At 38.2% G+C, this 26,426-nt stretch overlaps 1 protein-coding gene across 2 annotated transcripts in view; it reads right to left on the bottom strand.

Annotated features, from left to right (window-relative positions):
• The window catches only part of TMOD3 (tropomodulin 3), a 77,593-nt gene that overhangs the window by 47,691 nt on the left and 3,476 nt on the right, over positions 1-26,426 (bottom strand). Inside the window, exon 2 of one of the 2 annotated variants that reach the window (XM_059181559.1) lies at positions 5,862-6,029. The exons of the other annotated variant lie outside the window; for it this stretch is intronic. The gene's annotated coding sequence lies outside the window, so the exon portion shown is untranslated. The remainder of the gene's footprint in view (positions 1-5,861; positions 6,030-26,426) is intronic. 2 annotated transcript variants of the gene reach the window in all.

Here is a 26,426-nt window from a genome sequence, read left to right as displayed (position 1 = left end):
AAGGAAGGTTCACCGTAGGGGTCAGCTCCTGACCTGACTAGCAGCCACCTGGGTCCAATAACAAGCAAATTAACAGAACTGTACTGATGCAGATGTTAAACTGCAGGCATTTTGTGTAACTGCCCGAGACAGGTCTGGCTTCCACCTGTTCTACTAGGCATCTCATTTGGTTTAGCAATTATGCTGGATTTTTTTGTTTTTGTTTTTAATCAAATTATTATCATTGTTGTTATTACTAAGTTTGGTAAATGTCCACTTGATACTTCCAACTTAAGATACTAAGCTTATGAGGTATCTTCAGGGTATATCTTTCTCAATTAAAAATAATACACTCTGTTGGGGCACCTGGGTGGCACTGTGGGTTAAAGCCTCTGCCTTCAGCTCGGGTCATGGTCCCAGGGTCCTGGGATTGAGCCCTGCATTGGGCTCCCTGCTCAGCGGGGAGCCTGCTTCCTCCTTTCTCTCTCTCTGCCTGCCTCTCTGCCTACTTGTAATCTGTCAAACAAATAAATAAAATAAAATAAAATAAAAAACACTCTGGGCATCTGAGTGGCTCAGTCATTAAGCATCTGCCTTTGATCATGATCCCAAGGTCCTGGGATGGAGCCCCACGTCGGACTCCCTGCTCTGAGGGAAGCCTACTTCTCTCTCTCCCACTCCCACTGCTTATGTTCTCTCTCCCTCTCTCTCATGGTCTCTGTCAAACAAATAAATAAAATCTTTTAAAAAAAATAATAATACACTCTGCAGAGAAGATTTAATAGAAGGTATAAGTACTTTCAAATATATTAACTATCAAATGCAGTTTCAAAGAAACTGGCAGGCAATTTGGGGGGTAAAAAGAAAAATTAGGGGGACGCCTGGGTGGCTGCCCTTGGCTAAGGTTGTGATCCCAGGGTACTGGGATTGAGTCCCACATAGGCTCCTTGCTCAGCAGGGATCCTGCTTCTCTCTCTGCCTCTGCCTGCCACTCTGCCTGCTTGTGTGTGCGCTCTCTCGTTCTCTCTCTCTCTCTCTGACAAATAAATAAATAAATAAAATCTTAAAAAAAAAAAAAAAGAAAGAAAAATTAGGAACATTTGGAAAAAATAGTCCCTTCATAAAAATACCAATGACATGGTATTTGAGACAGATAAGGGTAAGAAATTGATAAAAGCATATGAGCACATACCAAGAGTAATTATTTAGCATATACTGTTTTTTTTTTTTTAGCATATACTGTTTTTTAATGCTTAGACAATCATTACAAAAAAGTTTTTTACTGTGATTCAACAGAATTTATTTTTGAGGTTTACAGTATATAATAAAGCCAATCTCTTAGTCAATAAATATTAAAAAAAAAAACTAATTATTTTGTGTATCCGCTCCCTTTACTTTCAAAAGTGTTCCAGTATAGGCCATAAATTCAATAGTCATCCTACTACTACGGCACTATAATGGACAAGATAATGTTAGAGGCGAAGGCAATGTTCTGTCACCCAGGTTCTATAGGTTTGGAACACAATAGTCCTTGCAATGACTGAAGAGCTTACTCTAACACATTGCTCTTTATCTCAGAGTAAACTCTGTCCCACAAAGCATGTTTATAATATGGCTGAAAGAATAATAAAATCAAAATTAAAAAAGAATAATAAAATAAATACCCACAAACACAGTGTCCAGCTTCAGAAAGAGAACATTAGAAGGACTCACATGTTCCCCTTTCCAGCTGCATCTCCTTCCCCCAACGATGCAGCTACTGGACTGCATTTGGAATTAACCATTCTCTTGCTTTCCCCTTTAGCTTTATATTACATGTACACATCCTTAACAGGTTTAGGTCTGTTCTTTTTTTTTTGTACTTTATACAAATGACTCCTACAGCATATATCTTTTAGCGACTTGCTCAACTTTTTTTGAGTCCATGCTTAGAGCTGTACTTCTTACATTTTCATTTTTGTATAGTATTTCATTGTATAACTGAACACGACTGAACTTGCTCTTTCCCCTGTTTTTCTGCTATAAACAATCTTGTTACCTATTTCCTGGTATACATGTGCAAGAGTTTCTCCAAGTTACTGAAACCTAGGAATGGGAATTGCTGGGGAAAGCGTATAGTAATACTCAACTTCACTGGGTAATGTTAAACTATTTTCAAACTGGTTCTATCAATTCACATTCCTAGAAGATTCAGCGCATGATTCACATTGCTCATCCTTGCTAACAGGTTAGCTGTTAGCTAATTGTTGGTCCTAATGGTTCCTTATCTATGTTGCCATTATCCTTGTATATATCTCCATTTTTAACCACAGATTGTACCTAAGTATCTTCAAGACTTAAGGATTTAACTGATATTTATCAACGTACAATGATAAGAGATTATTTCCCAAAGAAGCAGATAGAATAATTTACTACTGAATGGTGGTAACATAACTAAAGAAGCCAGTAAGAATGCAGGTGTAAAGAAAATGCGGGTCATCAAGCAAGATCTGGCCACGTTCAGTGAGCACAAGGGAGTCATGACATCCTGACCAACAGATGTGACTGGCTTGCTCTCATTCCAATTACAGTGCTGGTATGGAGAAGCAGCATCAGGCAACCAAAGCCTGATATCATTTGACATTTACATCACTCAATTACTTTCCTTTATTCTTCTACATGTTCACCAAGTAATCTTCTTATTAAAACTTGGGCTATTCACATAGCTTTCCTCACTGTAAATTACTAAATGGTATTTTGGCTTATGTACCAATCTCTTATGAGTGTGGTTAGTATGGGTGACTTTTTAGGAGATTAGGCACTTATTGGTGGATTGAGATCAGGTCTCTATAAAAGTAAAGCTGAGGACCACCATGTGAAATCCTAAGCATAGACTGGCTGACCAGCAACTCCTAAAGGTATCTATCTCCTATCAAACCTACAATAACACTGCATTAGAAGTTATCATTCATCTGTCTTCCCTGCTAGACACTGTAAGCCCCCGAAGAGCAGACATTCCCGCCTATGTCTCATTCTTCTGAGTTGCCATCACCAGGGACAGCACCTGATGCCAGATAATTAAACCAAATTTGACTGAATTGGATCATATATCACCTCCCTTTGCCCTTTTTAGTAGTTCCCTCTTCCTCCCCCAGATATCTAGAGTCCCTCCGGCTCCCTAACTCTACTCTCTTTACCATAATTCAAAAAGCACTGACAATTCGTTTTTGATACTTCTGTCAATCCTGTGCAGCCTCTGCATTACTCACTTTCTCTTCCCTCAGTGTCAGCCCATTTTGGCTTGATATTCAGAGTTCTCCACTATCTAATCTTCCCCAGTTAAAACAAACACATCTAGCTTTCAGAGCTCTGTAATTAAATATAAACCCTGATGAAAATTTTATTTTCTTTTGGGTAAAGAAATGAGTTTCGTCCTCAGGAGGCACCAAGCCTCACTGTTCAGATTTACTAGGCTCAAGACTGTGTGTCTGTTCCTCACTGGCTTCTCCTAGGATCCCTGGGTACTGAACCAAGGTGCCCTACCACATCAGAAAGTTTTCTCTCAAGAGCCCAGATGAATATTTGTTTTCCAGTATATGTGCTGTTCACTCAACAAATAATTTTGAGCATCCTCTGTATCAGGAATTGACTTGTTCCAGACAATGGACAAGCACAGTATACAAGACAGACAAGTTCCTTGCTCCATTTTGAAGGTGGCATACAGACAAAAAATGACAAAGGAAAGAGATAATACCAGAAAACAACAAATACTGTAAGGAAAAGCCCCCAGACAATTTGCTACAGGGGAGATGAGGATCAGGAAGGTTACTGTAAGTAGTTCAGAAAGCTGTTCTGAAAGGTGACTTTTGAGCCGGGAACAAAAAGTCCCTAGCCACTCTCCCAGTCTAGGACTCTGCTATCTAGGTGAGAAACAATATTTGTAGGGTTGTAGCTGCAGAGATGGAGAGAAGTGAATAAAAGTGTGACACATTTTGGAAGCAAACTAAAAGGACTTGTGCACAGATTGGTTGTAAGGGGTAAGGACAAGAGATGCACTAAGGGATGTTAATTTCAGTTAATAGTTAGTATTATTTTTTTGTTCTATACCTATTTTTTCCGAGAGTTTAATATGGCCCTGCAACACCTCTATTTCTCAGTCTGGTTAAAAAAAAAATTTCTTGGTTAACATTTTCATAATGGCTTTGAGATCCACGCTGTGAACTGTTCACAATTTTTGAACGAATTTTTGAACAAACAATTTTTGGACAAATTTTTGAATAATAACCAATGAACTAAAAAAACAAACCAACTGTAAATTACTAAATAAAACAATGGCTCGCTATGGCCTTTAAATATATTTTTATGCTAAACTAAGGCACATGTCTTTGTTAATATCATTTCTGGTATAATCTTTTGCAAAGAGCTAAAACTAAAAAGTGAAACAAGCATATAATTTGTCATGATTTTTTAAAAATGTTACACAATTACTCTTTCTAATTTATTTTCTTTCCAATATTTTGCATTAGGATCACATAGGTGGCAGGGGTCCTGGGATCAAGCCCTATATCAGGCTCACTGCTCAGCAGGGAGTTTGCTTCTCCCTCTTCCTCTGCCCCTCCCCTCCCTCTACTTGTATTCTCTCTAAGCCCTGGTCAACTACTGATCTGCCTCTATTTCTAAAATTTGGTTTCAAAAGTGTTACATACATAGAATCATATAATATGCAACTTTAGGAACTGATATCATTAAACATAAATCTCTAGAGATTCATCCAAGTAGCTGTATCAATAGTTCATTCTTTTGTTTTTTAAAGAGACTTTTTTTTTTTAAGATTTTATTCATTTATTTGACAGAGATCACAAATAAGCAGAGAGGCAGGCAGAGAGAGAGGGGGAAGCAGGATCCCTACTGAGCAGAGAGCCCAATGTGGGAATCGATCCCAGGACCCTGGGATCATGACCTGAGCCAAAGGCAGAAGTTTAACTCACTGAGCCACCCAGGTGCCCCATTCTTTTTTTTTTTTTTAAGATTTTATTTATTTCTTTGCCAGAGAGAGAGCACGTGTGCACAAGCAGGGGAGCAGCAGGTAGGGGGAGAAGCAGACTCCCTGCTGAGCAAGAGCCCAATGTGGGACTCGATCCCAGGACCCCAGAACCTGAGCCCAAGGCAGATGCTTAACCGACTGAGCCACCCAGGAGTCCCAGTTCATTCCCTTTTGTTGTATTCCATGGTATGTATGTACTACAGTTTAACCATTTAGATACTGAAAGCCATCAGGTATGATTCCAGTTTTTGACTATTACAAATAAAGTGTCAGTGAACATTTGTGTACAGATTTTTATGTGATAATTAGTCAAATCATGTTAATTCTATTGCTCACAATCTTCTAATGGCACAAAATAAAATAAAAAATGAGAATAAAAGCCAAATGGTCTAGAAGGCCCTACATGATCTCCCTGCAAGCCCCAACTCATTTTCAACCATTTCAAACTGGGCAAATACTGCCTCAGGGCCTTTGCACTTAATGTTCCTTCTGCCTAGCACACTCTTCCCTAACACAGCTAAATAACCTGCTCCCTCACTTCCAGAAGGTCTCCACTTAAGTGTCAACTGATTAGAGAAGTCTTCTCTGTTTATTATATACAAAAGATGAACCCCACAGCTCCTCCCACACCGGTGCATCAGGCAACCTCTTCTTACCCTGTATTTCCCTCTATGTTATTACTTGACATTACATATTTATTGATTCACTGTCTGTGTTCTGTCACTAAAATCTAAATTATATTCAAGCAAAGCCTTTGTTTTGTTCACTCCTGTATCCTCAATAGAGTACAGACCGTGGCACATGCTAAGTAATAAAAAATGGCCAATATAATTAATTTCAATGCTAACAGTGAACTTACAGAAGTCATAGAAGTTAATCTGGAGTTGGGGTACCTGGGTGGCTTAGTCAGATTCCTGGGATTAAGCCCCACATCAGGCTGCCTGCTCAGGGGAAGCCTGCTTCTCCTTCTCCCTGGGCTGCTCTCCCTGCTTGTGCTCTCTCACTCATGCTCTCAAATAAATAAAATCTTAAAAAAAAAAAAAAAAAGAAAAAGAAAAAGTTAAACTGGAGTTACACTAACCTCTTAACTTTATATGAAAGTAACTTTGTTTTAGGATGGTTCTTCCTGGATCAGATCTTCCTAAATTAGGAAGCTATTTAAGAAATAAAAAAATCAAGGGGCGTCTGGGTGGCTCAATCAGTTGAGTGTCTGCCTTCGGTGCAGGTCATGATCCTGGAGTCCCAGGATAGAGCCCTATGTCAGGCTTCCTGCTCAATAGGGAGTCTGCTTCTCCCTCTCTCTCTGCCCCTCCCCCCACTTGTGCTCACTTGCTCTCAAATAAAATCTTATTTAAAAAAAAATTAAAAGAAAAAAAAATGTTTATTTCTTTTTTACATCAAAAATAGAAAACTTAAACCCTCGATTAATATGGCTCACTCCATATTCTTAAGTTTTTCATGTTAAATTGCTAGGCCTAAGTTCTTTAAAATTTGCCTTTTATTTTAAAAGTTGTATTTATTTGTTTAAGTAATCTCTACACTCAACATGGTGTTCACACTCATGACCCCAAGATCGAGTCCCATACTCCCCCAACTGCGCCAGCCAGATCCTCCCCAATTTGCCTTTTTTAAACTTACACACACACACACACACACACACACGGCACGGCTAAACTAAAAAATGATGAAACTGCCAAGTGCTGACAAAAAGACATGAAACAACTGAAACTCTCATAAGTTGCTAGTGGAATGCAAATGGATTCAACCACTTTGGAGAACAATCTGGCAGTGTCTCAGAACTAAACACACTCATAACATAATAACACAGGAATTTCTTATGTCCAAGGGAAACTACTGTTTGTTAATAAAATAAGATAAACAAAAATCTTATGCAGCTTTATTCATAATATCCCCAAACTAGAAATGATGCAAATGCCCATTACCAGGAGAATACACAAATGGATTGTGGTACAGTCTTAAAAAGAACACTCACAGTAATAAAGTTCTGGACATGTAAAAACATGAGTGAACTTAACATGTATTATGTTGAAAGAAATATAAAAAGCTAGACATGAAATACATACTGCATGTTTTTATTATAAATGAAATTCAAGAAGAGGCAAAAATAATCCATGGGGATGGAAATCAGAATAGCTATTGGGGGGTTACTGATTAGGTATGGACATTAGAGAACATTTTGAGGTGATGAAAATAGTTATATCTTAAACTGAGTGACAGTTATACAAGTATATACACATGCATTAAATTTATTAAGCTGATCACTTAAAATTTTCTTCCTTTACTCTAAGTTACATATCAAAAAATCAAATAATATACTTGCTTTGTGCAAGTAATGACATGTACTTGATGTTGAGGATTCAAGTTCCCACAAACAGAAAAGGCTGATTTTTCTGTAGCCATGGTAACAAACAGTCATCAAAAACCCCAAAAACCAAAACCAAGGATTTGCCTTTGCAAGCCAATCAATCACTGGCAGCTTCTCACTTCTGAAGGTCAGCCAATCAGGAAGAGCCTTACTCCATTAAGCACTCTTCAGTGGCAACCAATGAACAGACTCACCCAAATAACCATGCTTCTCTGTATGATGTCATTTTGCCCTTGGAAAATTTTGCCAGTTCCAGAATTCCACACTTCCCAAAACCCTATCTAGAAAATTGGTCTCCTTGTTCAGGCTATACCTAGCCAGCACAGCTTTCCCTTATTATAGCTTAGTATTGTTTAGCTTTATCTTCTTGTTTCAGATACTGGCTACTGACTGATTATCTTATTATAGTCTTATTATCCTTTCATGCTAAAGTGAACTTTTAGTCATTACTTGTGTTTAATTCAAATAAAAGTATTTCAGTGTTGATACATAGTAGCTAATAGTAGTTAGGATCAAAATATTCTCTCTAGACAAATACCCATCTAATCATTTAAACTGGATTACAGCTCACCATCCAATAACTCCTAAGTATCTGCTTCAATTTGCTTTCAAGAAAAAAAAAAATTCAAATCAACATTGCCTTTTTTTGTTTGAATCTGGCTTCAGAATTAATCCAGAAACAATTTTAAAGTAAATTAACTCTGGCTGGAGATTTTAATATTTAAAGCATCTAAAATGTTCTCTTATTTAAATGCTAGGCTTGAGTTTCATCTCTGCTGGTTTGAGGAACATTCCCTGTGACAGAGAAGGCTGGAGTAAAAGAGAGTCGTCTGTTCCTTCCTGGCATTATCAAAGCAGAGGATGAGTATGAATATCTGTCAGGGACAGTGTACAGCTGCTTCCTCAGCTAGAATGGAGTTGAAGAGTCTCATAAGATCATTTCCCCTTTATGAGCTAATGGTCTTAGATAACACGAATTATAACCAGAACATGTACTTTGTGTCCACTGCATCCAAGGTACATGCATGGCGTGTACCTTCTAAAAAGTAAAACCATTTTATTTTTAGTTATACATATGTATTACTTTTATAGCAAATAAGATGTTTTTTTTTTTTAAAGATTTTATTTATTTATTTGACAGACAGAGATTACAAGTAGGCAGAGAGGCAGGCAGAGAGAGAGAGAGGAGGAAGCAGGCTCCCTGCTGAGTGGAGAGCCTGATGCGGGACTCGATCCCAGGACCCTGAGATCATGACCTGAGCCGAAGGCAGCGGCTTAACCCACTGAGCCACCCAGGCGCCCAAATAAGATGTTTTTTAAAGAGAAAAAATTGGATGCTAAATCCATCCTTCTGCTCACTACATCTTTTACACAATGAGGCCTAAAAGGCAGTACATGAAATAATTTTGTGAAGTTCCTGGGATGCTATGATTGACCCAGATGAGGACACATCTGAATGAGGTAGCTGCTTTGCAGACAGACGTTTGAGAAAATGGTAGCTGATTATTCTGTGTAAAATTCCATGAAAAGAAACCAACCCATATATGAGATTAGCTAAGTAGCCCCATCCTTCCTGCCATTGCTACTGACACCACCGCAAATTTCGAAAAATGAGATCTACAGATCTCATAAAGAAAGAAAATAAAATGTGAAGTCTGAAGGCAACCCAGAAAAACTTGTTAGGGCGAGAAAAAAAAAGAGATTTAATTAGAAGCAGGTCACTTAGGGCATCCCGAAAGCACAAAGCAGCCAGATAATTTCTGTGACTATTACAAGAAAATACTTCACACGTTACTCATACAACTACAAAAACCACCTCTCGACAAAACTGACAGACTCTGTGGCTCCCATGTACCCCCACTTCCTTTTCTGGTTCAAAGCAAAGCCAGCTCCCAGTCCTGACCCACCTCCTCTCTTTTTATACTTCTTGGTGTTGTTGTGGCATCAGAAATACAGGGCAAGGTCAGAGAGGAACCCACTCTGCGCACACCACTGGTGAATGCCAAAACAGCCACACCCTTAGCACACCCAGTTTCTCAGAACCAAATATTTTTCAACCTTCTCCTTTTCCTCCTTCTTCTTTTTGGTTTAATAGATTGGGTAGGTTAGGAAAAGCTGAAGCTTTTTAAAAAATTGTTGCAAACTCAAAAAATCTTAAAATAGCAATTACATCATATGAACAAGTCTCTCGGGGTAAGAAGGTTACAGAGCTCTTTATCTTTGCTGGTTAACCTAAAAGAGCCTTCTACCAGTCATACTGTGGACAAAACCAAATATGAGATGAGGTAGTTTGGGGGAAGCTTAACAGTGCTCAGCCATCAATCAAAACGCTGAATCCATTCCAAGTATATAATGGTGAGGGCCTTCTTTCTCTTTCTCTCCCAAAGGGAAGTATCGCTATGACTCATTCCTCCTCTACCAAGAATTTTCTTAATCCACCAAGTTAGTAAGCATTGAACTATATACAAAATCTTAAACTAGGCTAGGTATAAAAGAAATCATGCTGAGAGCAAGCTGAATTTCATGCAGTGAATAAATGGTGAATGGTAACATCTTTCCTCAGTTTCATCCCCTCTGAATTTCCTGGGCTTCAGACCAGATTCTTTACTTCTCTTCATACCGAAAAGCTCTCCTTTTTCAACCTCACCAACTACTGTATCTTCAAATCAATATATATTTGTATGCATTTATGAAGTGCCTATTATTATATTTAATGTACTGTCCTGTGGAAGGGGGAGCAATGAACTGGAGGGGTAGAACATGGATAGAGAAAGGGACCGTGGGACAGGAGGAAAAGAATCTGAGAAAATTTATAGAACAGATTCTTGTTTTTTTTCCTCCCCACTTTAAAAATGCTTCTCCAAATGGAATTTAAGACATCATAGGAATCAAAGACAGTACAAATAGGGCATAAAGACTATAATAATCATAGACTTAATGTTAAATGTAGGTACCTACTTAATAGTGTCAATTTTGATACAGTGTTCCTCTCTCTCAGTTTTCAAAAGTGGTGACCAGAAAAGTTGGGTATACAGCAGAAGTAAATCTGATTCCTTCTCAGGCCCTCCTGCCCCCTTGACACAGAGTGTACCCTGGGCAGCACACTGCAAAGAAGCCATCACTGGGATGTCTCTTCTTTCTCCACTCTACTTTTTCATCCAAGGGTATGCAGAACCCTATTCTCTAGCAATGCTATACCAACAACTGTGCCACAATAAAGATTAAGAAGCAAACTGCTGTTAAACTGAAAATGGGTTCATACAGAAAAATATACTTCCAAATGAGAAACTATCCTGGGAAAAATCAACAAAATGTGCCTGGATGAAGATATACATGATGGTTGTTAGCCACACCTGCATGGCTGCTGATTAAGAAGGCTTGGAAATACTCTGTATGAAAGCTGCCCCAGCATTCTATAGACTGTAAAAAGGTAAGGTTTTAGTAAAACATGGGAGAAAGTGCTCTAAGGGCTTACCACAACTAATTTAAACCACCAAAACAAACCTACAAGATGTGGAAAATGGCAGAGATAGTATTTTTTATATGAAGATTTCCCAAATCAATGTTTAAAAAATACTAGTGAGCACACAGTATAGAGTACTATTGTTATTTGTATTTATTGTATTATTTGTAATTGCAAAATAATACACTATCTTGACCAAAATGGCAAGCATTACAGTAGACAAATGTCTAAAATAAAAAATTCTTTTAAGATTTTTATTTATTTATTTGACAGACAAAGACAAAGATCACAAGTAGGCAGAGAAGTAGGCAGAGAGAGAAGAGGGGAAGCAGGGTCCCTGACGAGCAGGAAGCCGAAGCAGGGCTCGATCCCAGGAACCTGAGATCACGACCTGAGCCGAAAGCAGAGGCTTTAACCCACTGAGTCACCCAGGTGTCCCTAAAATAAAAAAATCTTAAAGTATCTCCTTATCCTGTGTCTCATGCTTCTAGTGTTTTAATCCTTCATGACTAGATTTTGTTTTGAACCAAAAACTGATCTTCAAATAAAATGCATTCTTTCTAAATAAAATTCTACTTTTCCCTCCTTTCTGAGGAGGGTGAGTCTGGCTGATTATAATAGGGATACAATAGTATGAAGTTCTAAAAATTAAATGGGAAAGCCTTCAGTCTTAAAAATAGATGAAAAGAAAATTCTCAATTTTAGATAGACTATGTAACTCCAGCCCCTATACTCTGCCAAAATAAGGACAATCCTATCTTAGACTCCCTGACAAATACTTCTGAGTCTTTCCAGAAGATACAATAAACGGTGACAAACTTAAGTACCTGACAGAATTCAGTTTTTTTTTTTTTAAGATTTTATTTATTTGACACAGAGAGAGATCACAACTATGCAGAGCGGCAGGCAGAGAGGGAGGGGGAATCAGGCTCCCTGCTGAGCAGAGAGCCCAATGAAGGGCTCGATCCCAGGGATCATGACCTAAGTTGAAGGCAGAGGCTTTAACCCACTGAGCCATCCATGTGCACCCAGAATTCAATTATTACTCAAGGAGGAAAAACAACCCAAAAAATCCAGAAGGAATATCAGAATTCTTAGGGAGAAAATGCCTAGCACTTAGCTCCTAGCACTGAACTGGGCTTAAGAGCTCTGTGACTGGGGCGCCTGGGTGGCTCAGTGGGTTAAGCCTCTGCTTTCAGCTCAGGTTGTGATTCCAGGATCCTGGGATGGAGGCCTGGGATGGAGGCCTGGGATCGAGCCCTGAGTCGGGCTCTCTGCTCAGTGGGGAGCCTGCTTCCTCCTCTCTCTCTCTCCCTCTCTCTCTCTCCGCCTGCCTCTCTGCCTACTTGTGATCTCTGTCTGTCAAATAAATAAAATCTTAAAAAAAAAAAAAAAAAAAAGAGCTCTGTGACTATGAGCAAGTCACCTCCCTTCTCAGTTTGCTTGGGTAGATAAGGAATAACCCAATCATGGCCTCAGTTCTGACAATGGACTCATCCACGTGCACAGTGGACACTGCAAATCAAACAGCCTGTTCCTCGGGGAGCATAGACTCCACCTCAGTCCTTAAGCAAGCCACTACCAACAGATGAGAAGTGGCAAGAGGACGAAGCTTGTTCACTTTAACCCTGGGCTCGTGGGCCTCCGGTTTTTTTCTAGCTGTAATAGTCCATCAACTTAAGGAAACCCTATTTAACTCAACCTTGAAAAAAATAGTAACTTGCCCTCATCATTGCCAAGATGAACAATCTAGAAGTAGGAAGGAAATATATGAAAAGCTGAATCATGCTAGATAAGCACAAAAACAATAAAGTAAAATACTTCAGGAAAGGGACTTGAAAAACCAGGACAGATTAAACAAAAAGAAAAGTAAATAATGAACTCAAACATGGGCCAATGTTGTGTAATAGAGAAAAAGAAATTAAAGCAGAATGACCGTATTAATAAATGCTCTTCTGAAAAGTCACCAAATAAAGCAAATTTCTATCATTTCCTATTTTCCTGTAATAAAATAGACATGGCTTATGAAAACATGTATTCCCAAGACAACATAAATTATATGAAAGCAAAACAATTTTAATCACAAAATATAAATTTTATTAATACAGTAAAAATTCTAAAGTAGCACATTCATTTCTTCCTTGTTCTTTATTTCATTTTCTCTTTTTAAATTTAAAAGTACCCAACTATTGTCACTATTTTTATTAAATTTTAAAACCAAGAAAATCAAGAGTATGACAGTACTGAAAGATATTACCAAGACTTAAGAGTAAGGAAAATAGATCAAGATTTGAAATTTAGGAAAGAGATCTTTGGGAAACAAACTTCATAAAGGGTTCAGTTTCAGACAGTGATATTCTAATGAACTTTTAGAGAGGTCACCCAACCCCATTATTCATCTACATCCATTCCTCAAATGTGGTCCACTTTTCTCCTTTAGCACAAGAAACTGCAAGGGTTTTTGTGGCTCAGGTCATGGTTTACCAGGAGAGTCCTGGGATTGAACCCTGTGCCATCATTCATCATGTTCCCTGCTTAGTGGGAAGTCTGCTTCTCCCTGTGCCCCTCCCCCTGCTTGTGCTCTCTTTCTCTCAAATAAATAAAATAAGAAAGAACGAGAGGGAAGGAGAAAGAAAAGGGAAGAGAAGAAACGAAATGAAACTGTAAAGGTTAACAAATGACTCCTAAGATGCTTCCAGATCTGAGTCTAAGATCATTCAACTTTTAAAAATGGGTGTCTTATGGGTGCCTGGGTGGCTCAGTGGGTTAGGCCGCTGCCTTCGGCTCAGGTCATGATCTCGGGGTCCTGGGATCGAGTCCCGCATCGGGCTCTCTGCTCGGCAGGGAGTCTGCTTCCTCCTCTCTCTCTCTCTGCCTGCCTCTCTGCCTACTTGTGATCTCTCTCTGTCAAATAAATAAATAAAAATCTTTAAAAAAAAAAAAAAAAAAAAAAAAAAAAAAAATGGGTGTCTTAGGAATAACTCTGGAAAGATTCAGAAGAACCAAAGACAAACTGGAAAACTAAGTTTGGGAGAGTCTCTCTCTCTGTATATATACAGTGGTCACTATATCCCTGTGGTCTCTTTTGAGTTATGTTTCATATGCATTTATTTTATTTTGAACTTAAAGAACCTATCAGCTGTTGCACTGTGATGCTGTATATGAAAAAATAGTAACAAACACTGTCTTTGACTTTTGAATTACGCATGTCACACGCAGGAACAGTGAAAGTATTTTGGTGGAAAAGCAAAACAACAAAAAGCATTAGCCATCAGAGTCCTGGTAAAAGAATTTCAGAATATTAATTAAGAAAAAAACTAACAATCTATGAGACCAATATTAAAACCATTTAAAGAGTTTTAGGAGGTTTTTTCCTTTTCCCTAAAGAAACATCAAGAGAATAACTAACTTTTCTGAAGTTCTGCTCAGGCCTTCAAAGCCTTGTGTTTCTGGACCCTGCCCCTTCCAGGAACAATTCCAATACCTAGCAAAATTTCTGGAGGCTTATAAAGAGAGGAAGTAAAAACAATGCTTTTACCAAGCCCTCTCTCCCAGGGACAAGAAAACTCCTAGTCTGACTCTAAGCTTTCATTCTCCCACTCTAACAATCTGGCTTACGGTCATTTAACTATGCTTCCTCTAACAGTGCTTTTACATTTCATTCTTTTGCTTAAAATTTTTGATTTGTTAGGTGTTTGTATTTTAATAGTTTCTCAGGTGATTTTGGTAAAACTCCACCTTCCTTTCACTAAGAATTACTAGGAATCCTCTGCTCTAACCTGACTGGCTTCCTCAGGGTCTCACAAATAAGTTCACTACACCCCTTTGCCTCATTTGTTTCATACAGTGGTGTGTATTTCTCTTCAACAATCTTTCCTATTCCACCCTCAAATTTCACTTCTCCATTCTATCCATATTCTGTACATGCTACAAACACTAGCTGAAGTCCAACCTCTCCGAAGCCCTTCCTAGCTCTTCCAACCCTACTTGGTCTCTTTTCTACTCTGAAGGTCAACAATGCTTCACCATTTGGCCCCAATATTTGTCACTGATTCAAGGGTCTGGTGCCCGGACCGGTATGAACACAGGCTCCTCCAGACCATGACTCACTCCAATATGGTGAAGACATTTCATACACCTTCAGAGACACAGCACACTTTTGATTTTTAGAGATACCACCAGTTTTGCTCTAATTAATTTCAGGAGCCTGGGGATATAACAAGCTTTGCTATAGCAATTAAATTAATTTTCAGACTAACATGGAAAAGCAGTTATAATGTCTGAAAAGGCACATGTCCACAATATGTCTTGATGTCTCAAAAGGGAGAAGCGGACTACAGAACTGATCAAAGAGATTGTAGATCCTGGAGTTAGGGTATAATTCTCTTCAGGTAGAGAATATTAAGAAAGAATGAGTTCCATCAGTCAACAGTTAGGCAAAAAAGGAGCCATTCTTCAAGACAATGGCAACTAACCCCACCCCAACCTTGATCCCAAGTCCCAAGTGTAGAGAACCTCATTCTTAACAAGTTACTAGAATATTTAGAATGAATAACTGAAGCCAATACCTGAATACCAAGAGATGTGATACTTGTAAATAACCACATGGCAGCTAGGAGCAACATCCACACAGACCAGCTATGTGATTTTGTGAACAGAAAAGGGCAAGTTGACTATCATCTTCTAGATCACATTGAGCACTGAAGTGTTTCTGATAGGAAAAGTTATTTGGTATTATTTAACTGTACATTTATAATGGATGATTTTATAGTATGTAAATTATACCTCAATAAAATTGTTTAAAACAGATTTAGTGACTTGAGCTGGAGTATCTGCATATGGTGAAGCACCTGACAGTCCAGTAAGACAGGATATCACAGGTTTTTATTTGGACTTTAAGACAGAAGGCAAAAAAAAAAAAAAAAAAAAACCCTGGTATAAAAATAAATTTTTCATGATACTAAGATAGGAGAGTCCTTATAAATAATAAAAACTACAAAAAATAACCTTTGAAAAATACATGCACACATACTATAAAAACCAAACCACATAAAACTACTGAAATAATGAGGACCAGACAGCTAATGGGAATAATTTCTAGGAAAGGAGAAATGGAAGGGAGTGGGGAGGAAAAGAAAAACTAATATTTAAGACTGATGATAGCTCAAAAAAAAAAAAAGAAAGAAAGAAAAGAAAAAAAAAAAAAAACAGAACTGATGAAAGAAGGGATGTCTTAGGAATCATTGCTATTGGCCAAGAAGCTTGGTTACTGCCTGCCCTCAGGGTCATAAGGTTTGCCTTGGCACAGTTCTTTTAAAAGGAGCTGATGGACAGTTTTCCTGTAATAGTAGACAAGGGGAATCAAGAGAGCCACACAGAATTAAAGGCAATTTAATGCAAGGAAAAGGAGAGGTTGCTGAGAGGACCCAAAACAAAAGTTCAGGATAATATTTCTCAAATTAACAATTATCATATCAACTGTGGGAAAAAATTATATGTGTATATATACGTGTATATATATACATATTATATATATATGTACATATATATATATAATTAGATTTTATTTACTCATTTGTGAGAAAGAGAGAGCATACAAGCAGGGAAAAAGGCAGAGGGAGAGGGAGAAGCAGGTTCCCCACCTAGTCAGCCAGGAGCCCAATGTGAGACTGGATCCCAGGCCCTGGAGATCATGACCTAAGCTGAAGGCAGATCCCTAATCATCTGAGCTGCCCAAGCACCCATGAAATTGATTTTTAAGTGATAGAATAAGACTATACCTTACATCTTAAAAACATATTCCTTTCATTTGCCTGAGTTTCTCAAATTAACAAGGAATCCAGATGCCATATCCTGATATGGAAGCAAAAAAAAAAAAAAAAAAAATCAACTTTTATCTGCATACCTACTATATGCCAGGTACTTTACTATATACATCACCTCATACTAATTCTGAAAAATATTACTATCCCCGTATCATAAATGAAGAAACTGCAACTCAGACAATACAGTGCCTGCCCAAGGATCTACCTTCTTTCTCAACAGTGGATGTGAGATTTGAACCGGACCCCAAAATCCATGGTTTTTAAACTGTATCACGCTGCCTCTATAAAATACTTTCTACCAAGGTTTTACTTTTATGTTACAACACACTACACAGTAACAGAAACAAATTACTAAAGTGAGAGTAAATGGCAACAAGAAGCCACAGCTAGATGCAAAAGAGAAGGACAACCTATAAAATAAAAAAAAAAACAAAAACACAAAATTGTGGAACAATGTAATGCAATTACTAACAGCCTATAAATCAAAAACCTCAGAAGACAAATCAGTAGCACAGAATAATACCCAATGCACACAATGAATTCTCAATTTTATATCCTCCAAATCATCTTGGTTAAACTAAGTTTGAAGGATTCCATTTAAGAATTTCATTTCATCAAAAAATGGTGCTGGGAAAACTGGACAGCTACATGCAAAAGACGCCACTAGACTACTTTCTTTCACATACACAAAAATAAACTCAAAATGGGTTAAGGACCAAATGTGAGATCTGAAACTATTAAAATCCTTGAAGAGAGCACAAAACATAATTTCTCTAACATCAGCTGTAGCAACACATTTCTACATACGTCTCCAGAGGCAAGGGAAACAAAAGCAAAAATAAACTATCAGGACTATGACAAAATAAAAAGCTTCTGCATGGCAAAGGAAATAATCAACAAAACTGAAAGGCAACCCACTGAAAAGAAAATATTTGCAAAATATATATTCAATAAAGGGTTAGTACCCAAAATACATAAGAAACTGATACAAATGAACACCCCAAATTAACAAATAACCCAATTAAAAAATGGGTAGAAGAACATGAACAGACTTTCTCCAAAGAAGACATACAGATGGCCACAGACACATGAAAAAATGCTTAACATCACTCATCATAGGGAAATGCAAATTAAAACTACAATGAGATACCGCCTCACAACTGCCAGAACATCTAAAATTTAAAAAAAAAAAAAACCACACACACAAGAAACAACAAGTGCTGGTGAGGATGTGGAGAAAAAGGTACCCTCTTGCATGGTGGGAATGCAAACTGGTGCAGCCACAATGGAAAACACTATGGAGGTTCCTCAAAAAATTAAAAAAGAACTACCCTACAACTCAGCAATTGTACTACTAGGTATTTACCCAAAGGATACAAAAATATTGATATGGAAGCAGTCCAAGTGTCCATCAACAGATGAATAAAGAAGATGCGGTATACAATGGAATATTACACAGCCATAAAAAAAGAATGAAATCTTACAATGTGCAACAATTAAATCTCCCCAGGTGGGTTTTGTATTCTAGGATGCTGGTGGGAACAGATGGTTACCAGAAGGGCAGGGAGAGGAATGGTTGAAATGGATGATGGAAATGAAATAGTACACTTATCTTGAAGAAAAAGAAAGAAAAGAAGAAAGGAAGAAAGAAGATTAGGAAAAATTTTATAATACATTTTACAAAAAATGACATTTAAAATAGTTTTGAAAAGATTTCAGTCTTCCCACAAAGATTTCAATTGGTAACCTTGGACAATATAGTGAACTATCTTTGTCCCTGTGTTCTCATCTGTGAAACAAAAATAATAATAGTACCTATCTCGTGGGCCTGATATATTAATTCATTAGATGAATTAATATAGGTATTAATATATTCTATGTTATATATTATATGAATATATATTAATATATTCTATGAATTAATATATGTATTAATTCATTAGATGAATAAATACATATAAATCACTTAGAATACTTATTGGCAGGTGTTCACTAAATGTTAGCTAATGAAGTCATTAATTATTCTCAAAGTTCATTTTAAGGAATACTTCATTAGTTCATATTACTATGCTGTAATCCATATAATGCAGTTAACTGCAGAGATTAGGTAAGAAAGATGAAGACTAAAAAAGAATACATAAAAGTGAGAGATGGATGTATACAAAGAGAACAGTAGAAGATAGGTGCCAAGTTACCACCTTGCCCACATTTCTACCAAAATTTATCAAAATATCTCTTTCCTCCTCAGGTTGTGAGCACTCTGAAGGCATGTACTTTTATATTATTTTATATTTTACATTATTTTATGTCATTATTTATATTATACCATCATACTGCCTGCAACATAAGAGACACTAAACACGTGTATAATAAGGGGGGATCAGAAAGTTTTTGTTTTTTGTTTTTAAGATTTTTATTTATTTGTCAGAGAGAGAGAGCAAGTGAGCAAAGAAGCAGGCTCTCCATGTAGCAAGGAGCCTGATGTGGGGCTCAATCACAACCTGAGTGGAAGGTAGCTGCTTAACCAAGTGAGCCACCCAGGCATCCCTGGGGATCAGTAAGCTTTGAGATCAATGATGGGAGTACCTGATTTAACCATATCCTAACTGGGCCAGGGGTTAGAGACAATAAAGACCTATTATCACTTTTTACTCAATAGATTATCAACACTCTATTTCCCTTTTCTTTCTGAACTAGAAAATTAATTTCTAAAATGTTTAAAAATAGTTAACTTGTTCTAAAATTAGATATCATTCAAATGATAAAACAAATTTCAGTAATTTATGTTAAATATTACAAATATTGCTCTGATTAGTCTGTTATCTCCAAGGTTAATTCTAATGGTCAAAAGGTCAGACTCACAGCAATAAACAGACACTACATAAGAGACACACCTACTTTTTAGCTGTTAATCTGCCATGTGCAGTGCAGATACAAAAAAAAATTAAAGGCACAGGTACCTCTGACCTCTGGTACCAAAATAAGCATGTTTGGGGATGACCAACCCTAAGCCCCCTTGTCTGGGACCAACCTTACCCCAGATCCTGTTTAGTATACAGGCTAAGCAACCATCAATTCCCCTCCCTCACAGATATTTGGTGCAAGGGATGGATATCCCTACCCCGGGCAGGAGAGCAGTCCAATTCTTCACCAGGAATATGGAAAGCTGGGAAACAAAACCTGAATTGAGAGATCATATGTCTCTGGTCTGGGGACAGCATCACAGCAAGTTTAAGTCATATGCTGAAGCTAAGGGGAAAGCAAAAAAACAAGAGAAAGCCAGTCCAAAAAGGAGATAATGAAGCAGGGCTGGGGCAAGGATGAGGGAGAAAGGCACTTGCCCTGGGTGCAAGATTTAAGAGGGCACCAAAGAAACCTCAGCGATCAAGAAAGGTAAATACTATAATGCAGTCTTAAAAAAAAATCCAGATTAGTGTCCTACAATGGAGCAGCGGCACAACAGAAAACTGAAGAGAGTCCATGCAAGCTGCAGGCGGAGGAGGAAGTACAAAGGCTTTCCAAGTGCCAGCTCTGGGTTCCCAGCTGAGAACCCAGCTGTAAGGGAATTCAGCTATCTTAAAAACAATCCACTGCAATTCCCAACCCTGCCATCATACCTTCTGGAAACCTAGCTTAAGTGTCAGTCGTTTTCCCTGAGGCCTAAAAACCTTGGCTAATGCATAATACACCTTTGGGAAAATGAGACATGCACATAAAACTACTTAAAAAAAATCAAAGCAAAATAAAATTAACTGATAAAAGAATGGGACTGGTAAATAGTGCTACAAAAGATCAGAGATCACTGTGGGTGGTAAGGGAAGGACAGATTTAGCTAAAGAGGAGAAGCATATACTAAGCAAAGAGATCAAAGTACGCGCAAGGGGTAGGGAAGGAATAGGAAAGGAGCCAGCAAAAGGACAGGAAAGGAAAAGGGAAGGAGTGATCTTCGCACACCCTATATTCTGACAAAGTAGTACAGTTCCTTGCTTTTCTGCCTCCAACCCTCAGATCACACTGCTCATTATATCTTTTCCCCTTTTCTCCTGTTCAAATCCTTTCATATCTTTCAGGGACAGTTCAAACAACATTTCTTTGAAGAGGCTTCCCTAGTATCCTTTTTTTTTTTTTTTAAAGATTTTATTTATTTATTTGACACAAAGATCACAAGAGAGCAGAGAGCAGGCAGAGAGAGAGGGGAAGCAGGCTCCCTGCTGAATGGAGAGCCAGGACCCTGGGATCATGATCTGAGCGGAAGGCAGAGGCTTTAACCCACTGAACCACCCAGGTGCTCCATCCCTGGTATTCTATTCAGAAGGAGATATATGCCAGAAGTGAGGTGTTGGCAATGGGAAAAGACAAAAAGAGAAGAGGATATGGCAAGGGGGAAGGCTAAGGAGCTGAATGCAATGATAAGCACTACTCTCTCTCTCTCGAGAGCAAACTATACCCAGGAGTTCACCTGGGATGCAGTACCATGTCTTAGGAGAGCAGAAAGATTGTTTGAATAGCCAAACTCTGGAAACAGCCCAGATGTCCATCAATAGTTGAACGGATAAAGAAGATGTGGGGTATCAGTCAGCCATCAAAAATAAAATAAAACAAAATCAAATCAAATCAAATCGTACCATTTGCAATGACACGGATTGAACCAGAGGGTATTATGTTAAGCAAAATAAGTTAATCAGAGAAAGACAATTATATTATTTCATTTATATGTGGAGTTTAAGAACAAAACAGAGGATCATAGAGGAAGGGAGGGAAAAATAAAATTAAATGAAATCAGAGACAAACTGTAAGAAACTCTTAACTATAGAGGAGGGAAGGTGGGTGGAGGAAGGGGTCACTGGGTTACGGGCATAAAGGAAGGCACTTGACGTAATGAGCACTGGGTGTTAAATGCAACTGATGAATCACTAAACTCTACCTCTGAAACTAACAATACACTATGTTAATTGGATTTTAAAAAAGATTGCTTGACAAGGAGTAATAATGAGGGCTCAAAGTGGCAAAGCAAAGGCAGGTGGAAAGGGTGTGCAGATGAATTACAAGGCCTTGGAGAGATGAAAATATGCATCTGACTTTCAAATAATCACATATTTATTGATATTTGCCAATCTAATTAAGCATTCTGCCCCCCCCCACCAACTCACCTTCACCTACTCCCATACTTTCACTAAGGAGGTGTAACACTCCAGTGGCATTATTAAAGCGGAAACAAAGAAAGAGGTCTTTAAGAATACTAACTTGGGTTAATGATCACCCACCATGAACAAAAATAAATGTTGGGATTATTTCAAATTTTGCAATACCTGCACCAGGGTAAGGGTTGCCTGAATAGACACCAGACTTATAATGTAATACATTAAGGGGCCTCCTCTCTTTTCACTGCATGCATATCAAAGAAATACTCCATAATGACTCTTAACTAAAAAGATAACACCAGGGGCGCCTGAGTGGCTCAGTGGGTTAAGTCTCTGCCTTCGGCTCAGGTCATGATCCCAGGGTCCTGGGATAGAGCCCCACGTCGGGCTCTCTGCTCAGCGGGGAGCCTGCTTCTCCCTCTCCCTCTGCCTGCCTCTCCGCCTGCTTGTGATCTTGGTCTCTGTCAAATAAATAAATAAAAACCTTAAAAAAAAAAAAAAAACCACACCCAGGGAACCAAAATATTTTGTTGGTTATAGTTTTCCATGTAGAAATCCCTTTACCTTATAATAACAATTAATAACCTCCTGCTCAAAGGGTCTTCTATGCAATAGGCTCAGGAACTTCAAGACTCTTACCTATATGCCTATATACATATTTAAATAATATATAAACGTCAGATTGTTGCTTCTGGTTAAAACAACCAAAAACTCAGAGAATACACGTGAAATAAATTCAACCTGCCATTACATTCTCCTCTACTCTTGTCCTCAGCCCTCATTTTCTTGCAGCTTGCCCTATTTTCATCCATTTTTTTTCTCACCCACTTCAGGAACTGTATTCACTTGCATGTACTTGTAATGATATTAGTGCTCAGATATGCTCTGATAGGAAACTGTTTATTTATAAAGGGTTATCTCTGTGTATCAGGTACCTTAGTTTGCAAGTTTGTCTTGGTGTGTTTGTGTTCTTTAGTGAGTAGGTGTAGGTGTTTGAGCATATGTACCTGAGGGAGTATATATCTTTATAGGTCAAAAAGTGTGCACATCTGTGAGTGATAGCTGCTTCTCTGTATTTCAACGACTCTCAAACTATTCAGAGCATAAGAGCAAAAGAAATAAGTCACAAAAGATTATATACTGTATGATTCCATTTTTATGAAATGTCTAGAATAGGCAAACCCACATAGACAGAAAGCAGATTAATGGCTGCCTGGGGTGGTAGGGGACAGGAGAGGCTGGGGAAAGCCAGCAGCAGCTGCTAATGCGTAAGGGGTTTCTTTTTCAGCATGATGAAAATGTTCTAAAATGGATTATGGTGATGGTTGCTCAACTCTCTGAATATACTAAAATCCACTGACTGGTACTCTTCCAGTGGGAGAACTGGATGGTGTGTGAATTTCAATAAAGCTGTTATATATTAAAGAGAGAAAATAAGGAAACCTGAGCTGTCCTGTATTTCCACAGAAAGGTAACCTGTCTTTGAAAATGTTAACTTTGCTTCTATTTTACTTAAGCTTTGGATTCAAGATTCCCCACTAAAAAGTCCCCTAACTGCTCTTTTCTCCATCTCCAGCTTACTCTTTACTAACAATGACACACATGTGTCATTGTGACACACACATGTGTCACTGTCAGGAGACAGTGTTTCCTGATTATTGTTCAGTGTCATAACAGAAAAAACAGATACACCATGATACACCCATATAAAAATATGGATATGGATGAACAAAGCCCAAAAGGAAATGAGGAAAAATTCAAATAGCTACACTGGAGTAATACAGTTTGGCATGGAAAACAAAGGCAAAGGAAAAACTATACTTCTTCACTACTTGCAGTCCACTGCAAGTCCCTGAGACAGGCAGAGTAACATTCCTCTAGGAACTCAGCTGCCTGGATGTTAACGCTTTGCTAGGGGCAAAAGGCTTCTTAGCCCCACCCCCAGAATCCTGGGGGTCTACCTTAGGGTGTGAAAATTCCTTTGGAAACTTGCTTTATCTCTATCCCCAAGATATATTCTGGCAGTTATCCCCCATATAAACCACTGATATACACCAGAAGGGTCTCATGACTAAGGTTTATTTAGACAGTAAAAAATGACCTTTTCCTGGGCGCCTGGGTGGCTCAGTGGGTTAAGCCGCTGCCTTCGGCTCAGGTCATGATCTCAGGGTCCTGGGATCGAGGCCCGCATCGGGCTCTCTGCTCAGCAGGGAGCCTGCTTCCCTCTCTCTCTCTCTGCCTGCCTCTCCATCTACTTGTGATTTCTCTCTGTCAAATAAATAAATAAAATCTTTAAAAAAAAAAAAAAAAAAAAATGACCTTTTCCTAACAACAGCTAGCCCTATTCAAGGTCCTGGAAACCTTGCTTCCAAAATTCCTTAGAGGCTTCCCCATCTCTAACCCCCTCCCAACTTTACAGTATACAATGCGCCACTCCTCACAACCCTAGTGCAGCCCCTTCTGCCCACAAGTCCTTCCCCATGCTTTAATAAAAACTACCTTTTTGCACCAAAGATGTCTCGAGAATTCTTTCTTGGCCATCGGCTCCAAATCCCAACATCTTTCCTACCTCACAGTTGAGGTGACACTCTTTAAAAAATAGTATTGTATTGTGTTATATCGGCCAGTAAAATCTGGGAGAAGAAAAAACCAACCTGTCTCCTTAGAAATTGTTTCAAGTCTAAGTCAGGAATTGTGTTGCACAAAGGACAGGACTAGAGTAGTGGAGTAAAAAGATGGAAACTAAAATACATGGATTATATATAGTTCTATTTTCAGCAAATCAACAAACAAGGAAATATTAAGCTCTTTATAGCTTGCTCTAATAGAGGAGATCTCTCTGGGCTTGAATCTCCTTTCTCCCCAGTATCAGCCTGGCTTATGGGCATGGTGTAACTGCTACTGAAACTAAGGTTGCCTCCATTACCTCAACCTACAGGAAACCCATTTCAAATTCAAATTCATTATTGGCAGTCCTGCATCAAAAAATATAAGGTAACCAGCCCTGGATTAATCTCAGGGTAGCTGCAGTCTGGAAGAAGTGCATAAAAGGTTTTTATATTTTCCTTTTCCTTTTAAAGATACAGGGCCCACGCTTAAGACACTACAAATAAAAGCACAATGAAAATAAAAAGTAGCCCTACTGATTTTCAATTAACATACCAAGTCCATCTAAGGGAGAAAGGCAAAAAAATTTTTTAACTATGTTGCTGGCACAACTAGATATCTGAATGAAGGGAAAATGAACCTAAACTCCTACCTCCCATCTTTACAAAAAAATTAATTTGAGAGGGACCACAGACCTAAATATAAAACCTGGAACAAGTATGCTTCGGAAAAGAAACAGAGAATATCTTTGCAACCCTAGGGACAGGCACAAAAAACACTAACCATAAAGTTAAAAACCGATAAAATGGACTTCATAACAATTAAAAATTTCTGCTCATCACATCATCAAGAAAATAAACAGAAAAGCCAAAGACTGGGTAAAAAATGTACATCTGAAAAGGACTTGTACTCACAATATATAAAGAACTCCTAAAAACTACAGTTAAAAGATCAATCACCCAGTGAAAAAAATAGACTAACAGATACTTTACAAGAGAAGTCAATTACTACCTAGTGAAGTTCCTTAATTGTAAAAAAAAAAAAAAAAAAAAAAAAACCCACAAACAAACAAATTAAGGAACACCTGGGAGGCTCAGTCAGTTAAGCAGCTGCCTTTGGCTCAGGTCATAATCCCAGTCCTGGGATGGATTCCTGCATAGGTAGCCTGCTTCTCTCTCTCCCTCTGCCTGCCCCTCCCTCTGTTTGTGCATGCATGCCCTTTCTCTGACAAGTAAATAAAGTTTACCAAAAAAAAAAAAAAAAAAAAAAAAAAATACAGATTAAAACCACAACGAAGTACCATTTTACAGCTTCTAATGTGGCTAAAATAAAGTCTGACAGCACTAAAATTCAGCAACATAAAAAAAAATGTGAAGCAACTGGAACTCATATATAAACCATTTTGGAGAACTGTGTGGCAGTTTTTTAGTAAAGTTAAACATACATCTACCCTATGACTCAGTAATTCCACTCCTAGGTACTTATCAAGAAAAATGAGAACATCTATCCCCAAGAGATTTGTAAAGGAAATGTTCATAACAACTTTATTTCTAATAACCCAATCCTGGAAAAAACCCAAACATTCATCAAAAATAAAACAGATAAAGAGCTTAGGTTATGTTCTTATAATGGAATACATTCTTCAATAAAAATGTACCAACTGGGGCACCTGGGTTAAACACTCAGGTCATGATCTCACGGTCCTGGGATCAAGGCGCTCCCCCACCTCCCACTAGGCCTTGAACTCCCTGCCAAGCTCTGAGCTGGGTCTGCTTGTCCCTCTCCTTCTCCCTCTGCCCCTCCCCCTGCTTACGCTCTCTCTGGCAAAATCTTTTTACAAAAAAGTACCAATACACACAGATCAATCTCAAAAACATTATATAACACAAAAGAAGCCAGACACACAAAAAAGCATATACTACTGTACAACTCCATTTATGTCAAGTCCAAGAGTAGGCAAAACAAATCTATGGTGTCAGAAACACGAGGCTGAAAGTGGTTG

This window comes from Mustela lutreola, chromosome 7 (assembly GCF_030435805.1).
Source record: "Mustela lutreola isolate mMusLut2 chromosome 7, mMusLut2.pri, whole genome shotgun sequence".
Lineage (NCBI taxonomy): Eukaryota > Metazoa > Chordata > Mammalia > Carnivora > Mustelidae > Mustela > Mustela lutreola.
The sequence above is the reverse complement of the archived record's forward strand: the minus strand, read 5'-3'. Positions and strand labels throughout refer to the sequence as shown.